A 14865-nucleotide genomic window follows, 5' to 3' on the forward strand; every position below is an offset into this window, starting at 1 on the left:
GCAGCAGCAGCGAGGGAGCCAGCAGTGACTCGAGGTTTACAGAAAGTGGGCAATTAGCAAACAGTTTTAGACCATTTTCTCATGCAATCAATAGCATTTGATGGTCATTGATTTTTGTAAAGCCAGCAGAAGGCATGTTGTTGCTATTTACAGCTATCTCCTAGCATTTAATTTAAAACGTGACAGAAACTAGGGCCATGCCTCAGCAGTCATCAATGGCTTCTACAAGGGCTGCTGAATCCTGGTCCTTCTGGGAGCCAGGCTGCCCCAAGCACAGGTGGCAAACACCATTTTCAGGTAGAAAATAGACAAGGCTTGAAGAAAAACAGCATAAACTAGTCTAAAATCAGAGTATTTAGCCCATACTCTCTTATGTTGGATTGCTTCCTGCCCTCATACAAAAGTAAGTTTGAAACTTATCCTCCAGGCAATCACTACCTAAGTTTGTGACTTCTCTTGCATGTATGCTATTAAGGAGCTTAGACTATTAAAGAATTAGATACTGTGTTTGTAGCACAGAGGTTAAATAGACCCTTATTTTTTGAGGGTGTAGCACTGCAAAGGTCTTTAGTGAGGTTCTGTTAAAAAGAAGATGAGAAGAAAGCACAAGAACTGCATTTCAAGTAGTTGTGAGTCTGTAAGAAACCAAAAGTGACTCCTACTTAGTATCTTCACAGATCTAGTTTGGTACTTCTAAAGTGATGAGGATTCTGGCTTTTTTGAAGTCTTTCCCTATAACCTTGTGTGACTTCTCCCAGCCAGACCTGCAGAGAGCTACCTGAGGGGCTCCTGCCCCACCGAGCATCCCTGTCCCTGGGAGGAATTCACAGAGCAGAGGGAGGTGTAACACAGAGAAGAAAAGTATGCTTTTGATCCCAGTTATACCCTGATGACTTGTTTTTTTTTTTGAAAGTATCAGTGCATCTCAGGAAGACTGAATGTATCCTGCATTGTCTTGGACTCTAGGCACCTATCATCCTTTTAATTACAGATATTTTATCCTCTTCTTTTCAGGAAAGTAAGGGCAGCATTTATACTACCCAGCTTTTATGGAACAGCTTAGTAAAACACTTATAAGGGATTTTTACTTAATATCACTGGGTCCTGGCAAAGCCCCATGTTATGATGAAAAAACTATTCACTGGAGGAAAAAAGAAAGAAAAATAAAAAGGAATAAAAATCAAATTAGCTTAGATATAATATCTGAACCAAATTGCTTTTTTATTTTTATTTTATTTTTGCGTTAGTCTGCCTAATTTCCTCATCAGAGTTTCACTGATTTTTTAGGCAGCATAGGTTTTGTTCCAGATCTTATCTCACATTTATTTGCAGATATCATATTAGTGCATTAAGGAAATCATTTGGTTTTATACTCATAGGTTGAAAAAGAAAATTTAACAGAGCTGTAATTTTCTCTACAGCCTTTTATAATGAGAAACAGTTCAGGAATAGGCAAATTTAAAAAACATGATGTGTTTCTCCCTCAAGCCAAAAGCCTGCAGTCACCGATGTAAGAGCCTTTCTGCTCTGCAGTGCTAATGGACTGGCAGCAGAGCGAGCATCTCCAGCTAACCAGGCGGGGGGTTATTGATTCATGCCAAATATTCTGGTACTCATTTTTTTTTTTTTTTTTTTTTACCTGCAGGCGAAAGCAGTCACTAGAGAACAACCACTGTCTCCCTCCCTGAAGGTCTGAACTCCTTCTGGTGGGAATGTCATCACAGTCTGTTAGCCAGATGCTGGGGCCAGTCTTAAACTCTTTATCCCTGCAGATGATCTATGGAGATGGGAAACATTCGCTGGAGAGATTCCCCTGTTGGAGGGGAGCAAGAGTTATCAGCCCTTACTCACTCTACAACAGGGAAGTGGTACTTTTCTTTGTTATTAGGTCTTGTTATTTCATGTTGCTTTGAGGTCAAAAGGGGATAAGGGAAGAAAAGATTGCAAATGGTCACAGAGTTTTTTGTTGTCACATTGAGTAAAGGCCTAGGCGTAAATCAATCATTCCCCTGAAAACAGATGTCAAAAAAGGCTTCGAAAAGCCTTCCCAGCCTTCTGCTACAGCTCTGAGTTGGAGCTCTAGTGGCAGTTGTTGTAATAATGTTTGTATTGTTGCTTTTTTATATTTTTTATTTTTTTATTTTTTTTTTTCATGTGAAGAAGGGTACAAGAATATGTTTTTTGATTAAAAAAAGGTGCTGCATCCTTTCTCTTATTATCAGTCTTTCTGATCTATCACAAACCCACTGCATTAACATTTCAGACCCTCCTTTAGACCTTCTCTCTCTTTCAGTTTTGCAGTCCAGTGGATCATGTTGTCTCACTTAAATTTCTTTGCACTGTACTGCAACTTTTTTTTTCCCCCTGAAATTTGCACCACTTTGAGCAATGTTCAGTTGCCAGCCTGTTGTCTTCTTTCTCTGACCGAATTAATTTAGATGTGGTCCATTTCATCCTTGGATAGTTTGCACAGATGATTGCATTGTTGCATCTCCTGTACATCTTTCCCTGGAAGTTTCTCTGTTGGTGATGCCAGCTGCCTGTCAGCCCATGTTGCACGTTCAGAGGTACCATTCTTCTACAGAGCTCATGCCAGCATCTCAGACAGCAAATAAGGGTGCTCTTCACTGAAGCCTAAGCCAGAGTTACATTCAGCCTCTCCCACAGGACTGACACAAGACTTGCATGACACCAAAGCAACTGCTTTTGTTCTGTGAAAATAATTTTGTTACAGAATGGTCTTAAATCATTTTGTAAAAACATTGCCTTTATATAGGATTAAAGTTCAATACAAGTTCAGAAGATCGGGCCCAGCTGGTGCACACAAGCCACGTCTGCCTTCTGTAGCAGAAATATGCAATGCTTTCTGTGTCTGGGTGGATGATTTATTCTGCACCTTCTCAGATATGATGAGGAGATGTTATTTGTACTTTTCTGCAGCACTTGTGTGGAATTTTGAGTAGGCCTAGAACAGGGCTTTGTATACATCTGTTTGTTTGCCTGAATCATTTTGGAGAGAGGAGGAAAGAGCCAAGATAGTCTTTGCCTTGAGCCACTAACAAAATTGTGAGGCATTTCATCAAGGAAAGTTAGTGACCTTCTGTAACCTACAGCAGTGCTTATGAAGGTATGAACCTGCTGTCAGTAGTAAAATGAATAGCATTTTCCAGATTAACTTTTCAAAAGGAGTTTTAAAGAAATTTGTCCAGAGCCAGAAGCAGAACAGAAGAAAAGGAAAAGAGCCACAGAACAAACAGCAACCAGTAGCAGGAGGCTCAGTAGTGGGTAGCACTGTGGGTAGTATTTAAAATGGTGACATCTATATGGCACCGCCATGTAAAAGCTGCAGTCAGAGGAAATGTCCTTATAGCCCCTTTAGAATATGCTTACAGTGAGGTAGGTGACAAGAAGAAAGCAATGTGGGACACATGGAGCAGTGGAAAGCTGCTTTTGATGTTCTGCCCAGTTACAGCCAATCCAACCTTGACATTCCCATGATTTCTATGGAGGTGTGAAGTCTTGAAAAAAATATCAGTGTTCCCACAACAGTGCTAGCATTTTAGTAGCAGGCTGGGTATTTGAAGGGTTACTGCAACCTCTGTCCTGTGCTTGGATCCCATCCTTTGAAATCCTGTTCATTCACAGAGCCATTTAAGGTGGAAGGGACTTCCAGAGATTGGGTAGTCTTCAAAGCAGGGCCAGTTCAGGCAGGTTACCTTGATAGGCTGAGTTTGGGATGTCTCCAGGGATAAAGACTCCTCAGCTTATTCCAGCATTTGGCCATCCTCATGGGGAAGGCATTCTTTTTATTTTTATTTTTTCCTTTGTCTAGCTATTTGGAATTTATCATGCTCCAACTTGTCAGTTGCTTTTTGTTCTATCACTTTTAACCTCCTAAAGAGCCTGGATGTTTCTTCTCTGTGTTTCTTATTAGATAGTCTGGACAGAAGTATCCTGTCCCCGTGTTAGATTTCTCTTTTGAAAGTCAAGTAAAGCCAGTTCTCTTGGTGTCTCTTTTCATGCCATGTCCTCCGGTCCACTAACCACTGTTGTGGATTCAGCTGGACATAAGACTGTATGTCAAAGACTTTTTAGCATAAAGATGCCAAAACTTGGAAGTGGAATTCCAGATCTACTGTAACAATCACTTTTTACAGAAATTGTTTATTAATCCCACTGCCAAAGAGTATCCTCTTTCCTTGTCAATGTTCTAACACATGAAGTCATTAAATTTATTTATTTATTTATTTATTTATTTATTTATTTATTTATTTATTTGACATGGCCTGTGAAACTTTCTCCTTGAAGAAGACATTTATTGGGTCATTTTTGGGTCATTTTTCTTTGTGGGAATAAAAGAATTTTTTTTTTTTTTTTTTTTCTTTCCTAGAGCTCCAAAAGAAAATTTATCAACAGACAGGAAACTGTTGAAACAAATGGGAAAATCTATACATTGGAATTAAGCACAGCATAAGTGCTTAAACCCAGTGACATATTTATCATGCTATTATTTTCCCTTTTGTTTAGAGTCCTACATATTAGGAGGTAGAACAGATATTGAAAACAAATATCTAATTGCTTCAACCTCATTTATTGTGCCAAGAGTGTTCATGCCTCTGTTTTCCAGAATATTCAAGTTTCAAACAAAGGAAAACATTTTCTTTTCTTAAAGTCCCAATGGTCTTTTCAGGTAGATTTTCCCAAAGAGCTTTCTTTCTTCTTCATTTTCATTTTCATTTCATTTTCAGCTGTTATGCTTCCTCACTTCTACGTTTACTCCGAGTAAACAAGAGCTGCTGTATTCACTGGCTGCAGTAACAATTCAACACAGCTTATATTATTATTTACTGTCTGTGTTGATCTTAAGCCTAATAACTCAAAGCCTTGGCCCGATACAAAAATGGACAGTGTACAAGTGTTCAATATAGTTCTTTCATCCTAATAGAGACAAGGAACAAAAAGTCCTGTAATCAGAAGAGACATGTCACTTATAATGTGGGATCAAAAGAGTTATGAAAGATGATGGACTAGAGGGCAGATATTAATAGCTGGATTTTCAGAAGATTGTGAATTATCTCCCAGGGACCTGAACAAAATGGCAGGTCTACTTAAAACTACTGAAGACTGATGGCCTCTAAAATAAAGTTTTAAGTGACATACTAGCATCAAGCCAAAAAATCAGCAGTAAAGTAAGGAACTGAATTCAGATTTTCTGACTCCTAGGTAAGTACCTACCTAGAAAATACCTACCTGGTATCAGGAACCATGGTTTTTGCTTCATTGAAGGGGCTGGGACATGCTTTACAAGCAGCTATAGAGGGGGACACAGAAGGTAGACTTGCTGTGGATCCCCCTTGCTTAAGCATCATTTTTGATGATGGGAGGTGGGTGGCATTGGTGACCCTATCCTCCCTGGTGCTGTGGGGACAAGCAATGCAATGATTGCCTCTGGCTGAAGGCTCATAGGCAAAATATCAAGTGACATATGGCTGTAGCCTGGAGATGAGAGGCTCAGAGGAATAACAAAATCGGTACAGCTAGTGTGGTGAGCAGAGTCAGAACAAAAGCAGCTTCGTGATTTTTCTGCATGATTTAAAACAAAACCAAACAAAACAAAACTTTCTTTAATAGAAAAAAAAAATATTTCTTACTGTCCAGTAAGACTCTCTTAATCAAAACTTGTAGAAAAGTAGAATTGCACATCCTACCATTAGCTTAAAAGAAAGTGTTGCACGCCTTTCCATCCTAGGTTAAGAGATATGTGAGCCCCCAAATAACCTTTCTTTATTTTTGGTCTTAAGACATTTTAAAAACTCTTCCTTAAATTACCATTGCTGTCAAAATTAATTTTGATTTCATATAGAGAGGTCAGATAAGCATGAAGTGTGATTCTCAAACAATGTGGATGAGCATGATTTAGTGATGTCAGTGTACTTATACAAACTCACTGTCTCTAAAATTTTAGCCTTCATTGTGACAAATTTTCTTCCCAGTAAAAGCATTCTGTGACAGCCAACACAGCCTTTGTTGCCTTTCCAGTCAGTAATAAGAAATGCTTGAACACTATTATTTCATTTGCCTTTGGTGACCTGTATTTTATTCCTGAGGGTTTATTGATGTCTTTAAGTTGCAGTCATGTCTCTTAAAAAATTCATGCTTTTAAATCAAATGGCACTTTACTCTTGGAAAAGTGATAACCCCAACAACATTTTTACTTGTCTTTGGACATGAAATCTTGCTGCTGTGATCATTTTCTGTTAGAGTCTAATGAATCTCCTTCTGATAAATTATTCTTATTTTTCAAATTAGTTAATCCACAATAAAAAATAACTACGATGATTAAAATTGAAAATAAGGAAACATTAAAGAGGGAATTTTTAAAAAGCAATGATCAATTTAACTGTGCTCAACCATCGTAATATGAGCTGCACTCTCTCTTGAGATGTCTCAGATCTGACTTGTGCATCATCTGAGATTTTTCTGTTTTTAGCTAAACATCTGGAGCTAACAGAAGGGAGGCAGAATTGTGACCTGCAAGAGAGAAGCTTGCACTACTGTCTTTTTAGGAGCTTGTACAAATGAGCTGCACCAATGCCCTTCCAATCTGATTAGCTGAAATGGGGGCCCAGAGAACCTACAGTGCCCTTGGCATCCTCAGGCTGTCCGTCTGGCAGGGGCCAAGCTCGCTATGTAGAGAAGAAGAACCGGTGGAAATGAGGCACAGTTGTGTACCGTGAACTAGGACTTGCAGAAAGTGCTTGAGTGCCTTTCTGCTGACTTTGAGCAGCAAAGACCTATTTTAGTAGGGCATTTGGTATAGTAGGTTTTGCCAGTGGAGAAACTGAGGCTGTAGTTTCCAATCTGACTAGCAGTGGTGTCCCAAGATGCCAAAACACCATGGTTTCAGCAGGGTGGAACATGCTCTTGTGTGGTTGATAGCAGCACACACCATGCTGGCTGCTGTATTCTTTATTCTTCTGTCAGCTGTCTGCTGTTTCTGTGGGTTTTCTCTACTTGGCTGCCTCCTCTTTGTTCTGCCTTATTTATTTATTATTTTTATTTTTTTTAGCAGTGCTTTTATTCAAATGCCTCTGCTGAAGTTACCAAGAGACACTCAAGCACTATAATCCTCAAGACTCTGTAGTAATTTTTTATTGTCATACATAATATGTACACAATTATACATCATGATATAGATAAGGATTTAATTACACCTTATTAAATTGATTTGCCATGTAAACCTGAGCCATAGCATAATAAAAATTAAGCAGGAAAAATATTTGCTTTCAAATAATCTAAAGGGGATTTCAGGGCAAACTGAAAGAAATTCAAGCACACAGAAGTATGCAACAGATCTCACAGCTTCCCACATGGGTTGTGCGGATGTCTACACTGAAGCTAGTCACCTTGGGCCCTCTTTTTAAAGTGATACGTAAAAGATGTTTGAAAATCAAAACTCATCTTTTCCAGTCTAGAGGTCTAATTTAGGAGGAATTGAAGTGTTTCCTACTGGTGCTCATTTCTCTTTACCAGTTACAGAGCAAACACAAAGTGATTTGCTTAAACATGGGCACTACACTTTCACATTGATCCCCAGTCTTAAGTTTCTCAAGCCATCTGTAGGTGTTAGAGACAAAAAATGTCTGGAAAAATGGGTTTGGCATTTGACTCTCTTGCCTAACAGAATTTCTTATTACTTAACAATGTTTTTGTTTAAGACCTTTCAGTCACAAACACAAGGCTTTGAGACTGTTTCCATTCTCCTTCTCCCTGTCAGAGGTCTCCTGTGACCTGTCTGACGAGAGGGAGATGTGAACTGCTGAGAGTGGCTCAGCCCATGGGCGGATGCATGGTAAAGATCACAGGAATTGCTTTCTGCTGCTATATGTGAGAGCGTGAACCAAAGCCAAGTTAGATGTGAATGGAAGTGCTCCTAACAGCTTCACTGAGATTTAAATCAGGCTCATTGTCTTGATCACTTACAGGAGACCCAAAGTGATGATTATTTATACTGTCTTTAGCCATGCTGAGTATATGTATGACAGTGCATGACGCTTACACAAAATGTTTGTATCATTAGGGAAGAGGCAATATGAATGGATAGTTCACTGGCCTTCTCTTCCTAGAAACCTGGGTTCAATTGCCATATCTCTGCAAATGTGGCAAAGGACATACATTACAGAGCACTCCTGTTTGCTTAGCATGGAGACAAGTGCAATACATCTCGTATATATTAAGGAAGAGATTGAGAAGACAATTCAATGATTAGAAAAATGGATTGTAATGAGACTTAGTAGTTCTGTATAGAGAAACTCCAGAGAAAAGTTGAGATTTTATTTCAGAGCATTTCTAGCAAAAGCTGAGTGTCACCTTTATATCTGCTGTGAAGAGGACATCAGGACATCAGCGAAGACTGGGCATTAATTCCTTCATTGCATTATAGTTATTGGGCAACTGTTACCATAAAGGTGAACCAATGGACAAGCAAATAAATTTAATTTTTATTTGTGCTATCACTAGCCAGATACTTATATTTACTTAACTTTTATAGTGACATTGGTAAAAATGCATAGGTCCTGCTGTGAGGTTGATAAACCTAGTATATCCTTTTCATTTTGAAATACATCTTTTTCATCTCCTATGTCTCTTGCATAGGAGTCGACATCAGTTGTTGTCGTTCCTCCCCTCACCCCCCTCCCCTTTTTAAAGCATTTCTGCAGCTTTTTTATTTTCAAATCTTGCTCACTAACTTAATTAGAAAATGTCATTTTACATCACGGACAAGGAGTTGCTTTTTAAAAATGTGACTTACAAAATCATTAACCCCCTTACATCTTTGTTACAACTTAAATATTAGCATATCTTCATTACATATTCAGTTATACAACAATAAGTTTCCCAAAGAAAGGCTTAAAAATAGCATACTGCCAAGGTAATTGTTGGGCTAACTACAGGAAAAAGATGGACAATCATCCTAGGATAACTGATCCCCAAAAAAGCTCTGTCTTACAGGGATCTGCATCTTCCAAAGTTAATTTGGAAATGTTTCTATTGTGCATTTTAATGGTAAAAAAAATGTAGTTTCTAATTGACTTTCCACAAATAAGTCTTAAAAAATTGACAAGCCCCATAAATTTGATCTGTTTGAGATGTTCACTGTGTACAGTGATAATGCTGGAAACTTCTAGAAAGTTCCAGATGAAGGGATCTCCTGTTGCATAACTCCTGATTTTTCTCTACTCAAAATTTATTACAGTGTCTTTTTTTTTTTTTTTTTTCTGCAAATCTCACCCGTGGAAAAACTGCACCAAGAATCCACAACACCTTTTTATGCATTTGGAATCCAGCTAACTCTTCCACGCTTATTTCTCTTAATATATAAGGTTGGACTTGTAACTTGGGTACAGAGAGTGATGGGCTAAGTTTCAGCAACTTTCTTAAATATTCCTGGCTCTCCCTAGTCTTACAAAACTATGTCATTGCTAAAGCTGAAAAAAAACTCTTGCGTTCCTCTTCTTTTCCTTCCAAGCACCTAGGTGGTCTTTATTCTGCAGATCTTACCATGGAAACAGAATATATGAAGGACATAAGAAAGCAAAGCAGTGCAAAAAGCTGAAGTGGTGGCAGAGCAGAAATGATACCAGGTGGACAAGAGCTGCCAGGAGCTGTGCTTGCTGCTCTGCTCCGCTGGCTCTGTCATGACTTTAATGACACACATTCATCTGTCATCTCTAGTTTTTCTGTTACACACAAAAACCAAGTCATAGGTCCAGGGGTGGGGTTTCAATTGAAACTAGGCCAAACACAATACTTTGTTTAGGAGAATGTAGCTCAGTTTTTGTCACCAAAACCTAATTCCTCTTTTTAAAATTTTGTCAGGTTGAAGCAGGTCTGAATTTTAGTGATATTCCTAATGAGATTTGAGTTAAAAATGTGATGCGATCATTTCTATGGAATGGGCAGATTTAAGAGCAAAATTTCATCTTCTGTGTTCAGTGGCATTAGGGAAGGAAAAATCTTTTGCATGCGAGGGATTTAGCATAAGTTCTAAATTGTCAGGGCAAAAGGAATCTGTAGTTATTTTAACAGAGAAATGGCTCTCAGGTGTGAAAATTCAACTTTGAACATCGACAGCAATGCTTTGTGTGTTGCACTGACATTGGCCTAGCACCGTAAATTTTTATTTTTGTGTGAAAAGGGAGCAATTTACATTATATTCAAAAAGCAACATACTCCATGGGCAAAAGGAGGTCAGTGCTTAGTCTGGAGAAGGGTGTTGGAACTTTTATAGCAAATGGGGTTGACTGGAAAATGTTTCACTGTTTTCCAAGAAAACTTTAGATTCAGACACACAAGAAGATTAACCTCCATTGACAATTTTCTTTGAAATGTTTTAGTATTTCATTAAAGATAAGGAATACTTTGTTAGTATAGCATGTCTGGAGAAATTTTCTGTTGAAAAGACTTTGACAGGAGATTTTTGTCTGGGTTTGTGTCTAATCACTTGTCACTGAACTGAAGCCTCTGAAGAGTAGGAAAGAACATGTTTGCAGAAAAATAAAATAAAAATATAACTTGTAAGTAAAAAGGGAGAGTTAGTTTGAAGTATTTTTGTGAATATCTCCTATTTTCACAGATGTGGAGGGATGTCTATGAGAAGTAAAATATTTATTTGACATGCAAACAGGATGCAAGTATTTATGTGGTGAATTGCATGAATCCACACACCTAGCCTGCTGCAGGAAGAAAACCTGAGATTTGGAGTGTTTTAGATCATGATCTTGACAGTCTCACATGTCCCAGGAATCCTGTTGAAACCAAAAGAAATGTCAAGAAATAGACTGTCTACAGGTGCCTTGCCTAAAGTAGCAAGGGACAAACCTAATGACTCCTGATTTTTTGGCCTCAAGACCACACAGGCTGGCTGCCTACTCATGTGAGGCCTGAGCAGTATTTTTAGAAAAACAGTTCCGTGCAATGTATAGGACAACACTGTTTTATTTATTAATGTACTTGTCATATAAAAGGATAAACCTAAAGGAATAGAGTATCCTCTAGGTTTGACCTGAAAAATCCAAATCAAAAGGAAAAAAATAAAAAAGTCCTCAAAATAAATTGAAAGAGCATAAAACATAAAAGAAGAACAATAAATTACTCTAGGGAATGTGTTCATAGACCCATTACTTCCATTGCCATACATTCATTCTTCAAGGCCTTAAAGGGAACAAGGCCTTGCTGATGTGCGTAGAATAGCTAAAGAAAACATGCCCACTCGTGCCTTATTGCTTAATTAAATGCTATATAAATTATTGATGTACCATGATGGCACACAAGAGAATATAAAAAAGAGTATTATAGGAAAACATCAGTTCAAACCAGCTGTCTTTTTCTACAGATTAGCTGATGTTTTCAGCACCTAAAAGGAAACTAAATGATGTATGAATGAGAGAAGGAGCAGACAGCCAAAAGCAATACAATTAGTAAACTGTCACTATGCTTTTAAAGCATAAAATTGCTGTAGATAGTGCTGCCTGGGGGAAAAAAGTTTATTTTCAAAGCTCAGCTTCAATGAGACAATATTTTGCGGGTAACAGTGGTTCTTCGGCTGAAGTTCTACAAATAGTAATAATGATGAATGGGGTATCCCTCTTTAAGCCTTTAATAAGTCTCATTAACTCAGTTTAAATGAGTGTATAAGCAAAATGCTAATTCAGGATTTAGAAGAGATATATTTTTTATAATGAATTAAGAGCTATGGAGTGGTTCCAGCAATGGCTGGTCCAAGATAATCTGAGTCAGAACTGAGCTGGCCAAGCAAAATAACGACACTCCATTTAAGTCATTAAAAAAAAAAAAAAAGGCAGCTGGTCTATAGATAAATGACTGTCTTATCCACAAGAAAATGAAAAATGTGGCAGAAGAACCATCAAGAACCACCAGAGTCCACAATTTCATTGTTATAATCAAAAGGATCTTGATTCGTTTTGATAATGTTGAATTTGAATTCTGGGCTTTCCAGCACAAAGATCTACACCCACTCTGAGTTCTTATAGGCAAGTCAGGTCTGAAATAAAAGTTATATCAAAGGGAGAAGAGTATGGAACAGGAGTTTGAGCCATGGGTCAGACTACAGCAAGGTGAAGCTTCAGAGCCCTCGAAAGAGGACATTTTACTCTTCTGTTCTTATATTGCCTTCTTTGCCTCTATTGCCTATGGGATGGAGGCTTCTTAATGTTGAGCTCCAGAAAAGCAGTAGGAATGGGGCTGGAAAAAAAGCTCACTGTTGCAGTTATTAAAGTGTAACTCATCAAGGACACATTAGTTAAGCAGAATCCACAACCTTGGGTCCAAGAAAGAACACAGCACAGCTTCCACTTCTACTCCAGCTCAGATGCTTGACTTCAAGTTGCCTGGATCCAATAGCAAACCAAGTAGTCCTCTTTCTTGGAAAAGCTCAGCCTGAAAAATGTCTCAGGTGCCATGGTCTTCACCTGAGTTTAGCTTTCTTTTGTCCTTCTTCTAAAAGTTATTTGACCTCTGAGAAATACAGGAGTGGGAAAGAATGAATACTCAGTCATTTGCACTCAGCTGTCATAAAGGATTTGATAACCCATCTTGCTGCCCTATGCAGCATACAACCAGAATTATCCATTTGTGATACATCAACTCTGGCATTAATAGTCAAGAGATTCAGATCAAAATATGTTTTTTTGGCCTTAATTTTGTCATAGGACAGTTTAAATTTTAATATACATACATATATATATTCATAAGGAAATAATGAAACATTTATTTTCAGATTGCTTTTAGCCAGAAAGTTCTTCTAATGGCTAAATGAAATACATTGATGGAGTCAATATTTCTACATTCAGCTATTTCTGCATTCACCTATTTTTACAGTCAGCTACAAGCACTTCAGTGCATTTCTCTGTAACACATTCCTCTTGGCCTCCTTTGGGTTTGGGTTTCTGAAGACTCCTAGGTAGCGTTCATTTTTATCTGACTAGCTATTTGATTTATTGAGGACACTGGGGACATATATATAATACAACAAAAAATGGGAAGTCCATCTCAATGACAGATTCTATATGACAATATCTTTACAAATAGTGGTTGGTTTCTATTAAAAACGGTCAGCAAAAACTGCTGATATCATACGGGTTTGAAATAGTTGGTTAATAAAAAGTTTTTGAAATACAGGTTAATTCAGTGGGTTATACTTTTTTTTTTTTTTTAATACTTTTTAATACTTTTTAAAATACTTTTTTATATACCTTTTTTTTTTTTCCCTTCAAACATTTTATAAAGTTCCAATTAACTGGCTCACATTTTAAGATGAGTTCCCTTGGAATCAAATGCACTTGAGATCATTGCCTTTATTGAGGACACTGGGGAAGGGAAGATTTGATAATAAAATATTTCCTTTGGAGCTCTTATTATAGGGCACTTGAAGAAATTGGTGAGCACTTTTTTCAGAGGTTGTAGAACTTTGCTGTGCTTGTGCCTAAAGGGAGTATAATCTATTTCTTTGTAATAACATGAAAATAATAACTAGAAAATCACTTGTCTTTGTAAGGACATCAGGTTTTAAATCTGGTGACAGTTCTCATTCTCCTGTATTTTTATCATAAAATCATATTCAAGGCAATTGCTTGCTCTCTAAGGCAAAACAAATGTACTAATTTCCAGGACAGAGAGGAAAAATTAAAATGAAAACTTGAACAAAACCAGTGGCACGTATTTACTGTAATTCTAATACCACTACCACAACTGTCCTTTTCTTTTTTACAGACAGTGATTTCAGACAAAACTGGGTGGATTCATTTTTTTTTTTTTAGGGTGGCTAGCAATATGACCACTGCAAAGTGCCAGATGTTCAAAACCCCAGAGGGAAAGCATGAGTAATTCAGTGGTGTTTCTTCTTGTTCTGAACATTTTACATCCCCCAGGATTGCAGCAGAGCAGCCAGAGGATTTCATGAACGAGTGGCTCATTCAATGGGTACACAAAGAATATAACTAGAGATGAAACTGAGATAATAGTGGAATAATGACCTTGGTTAAGGAGAGCTGAGTAATTGTACAGCATCAGTCCATGCATGACATCCTGGATAAAATGTATAGTCTTTTCCTTCCATGAATCTGTAGCAAATATTTTGGTAGAATTTTAAAAATTTCTTTTTCATCTGGAAGGAATGATAGAACTATTTCATGACTGAACAGTAAAAGCATCCCCTTGAGGTGGTAAAAGACAGCTGGGGGCTGCCTCTTGCAATTCTCTGTGAACAATTTTCCCTGACATTAAAGATGGCAAAAGAGGGTTGCTGTTAATAGATCCACTTATAGTTTGATAATGAAGCTATCTGTCACTACTGGATGTTGTTTTAGTATTTGATAATGCAACAGTAAATCTCACCACCATATTCTTGAGAGAAACAGTGATGGAAAACAAGCACCTCTCCCCCATCCTGTGGCTTCCCTCCCATCCCAGGTAGGCCAGGTGGTGACAAGATTTTTTGGGATTTGGGTTAGGATGCCAATTAGGATGTTCTTATATTTACATTTTAGTTAGCATTTTGGTAACAATTACATCAGCTTTCCATCAGCATTGACTTTGTTGCAGTGTCTTTGTGCTGTCATTTTAATAGTGTAATTCATTTGGCAAAAGTTTTCAAATGTAGTGAAAGCCCTGCACCAAGAAATAAACCAGGTTGTAGTAGAGATACTGACTCAGTCAAAATCATTGTCTCATTGACCATTCCTGCAGACACAGACACCAAGGACGATATTTTCTGTGGTGGAAGCATAATGCTCCTGTTTTTCTTGTGCCTAGCCTTTTTCTTGTGAAAAAAATGACAAATACAAG

The sequence above is a fragment of the Oxyura jamaicensis genome, chromosome 1 (assembly GCF_011077185.1).
Source record: "Oxyura jamaicensis isolate SHBP4307 breed ruddy duck chromosome 1, BPBGC_Ojam_1.0, whole genome shotgun sequence".
Taxonomy (NCBI): Eukaryota; Metazoa; Chordata; class Aves; order Anseriformes; family Anatidae; genus Oxyura; species Oxyura jamaicensis.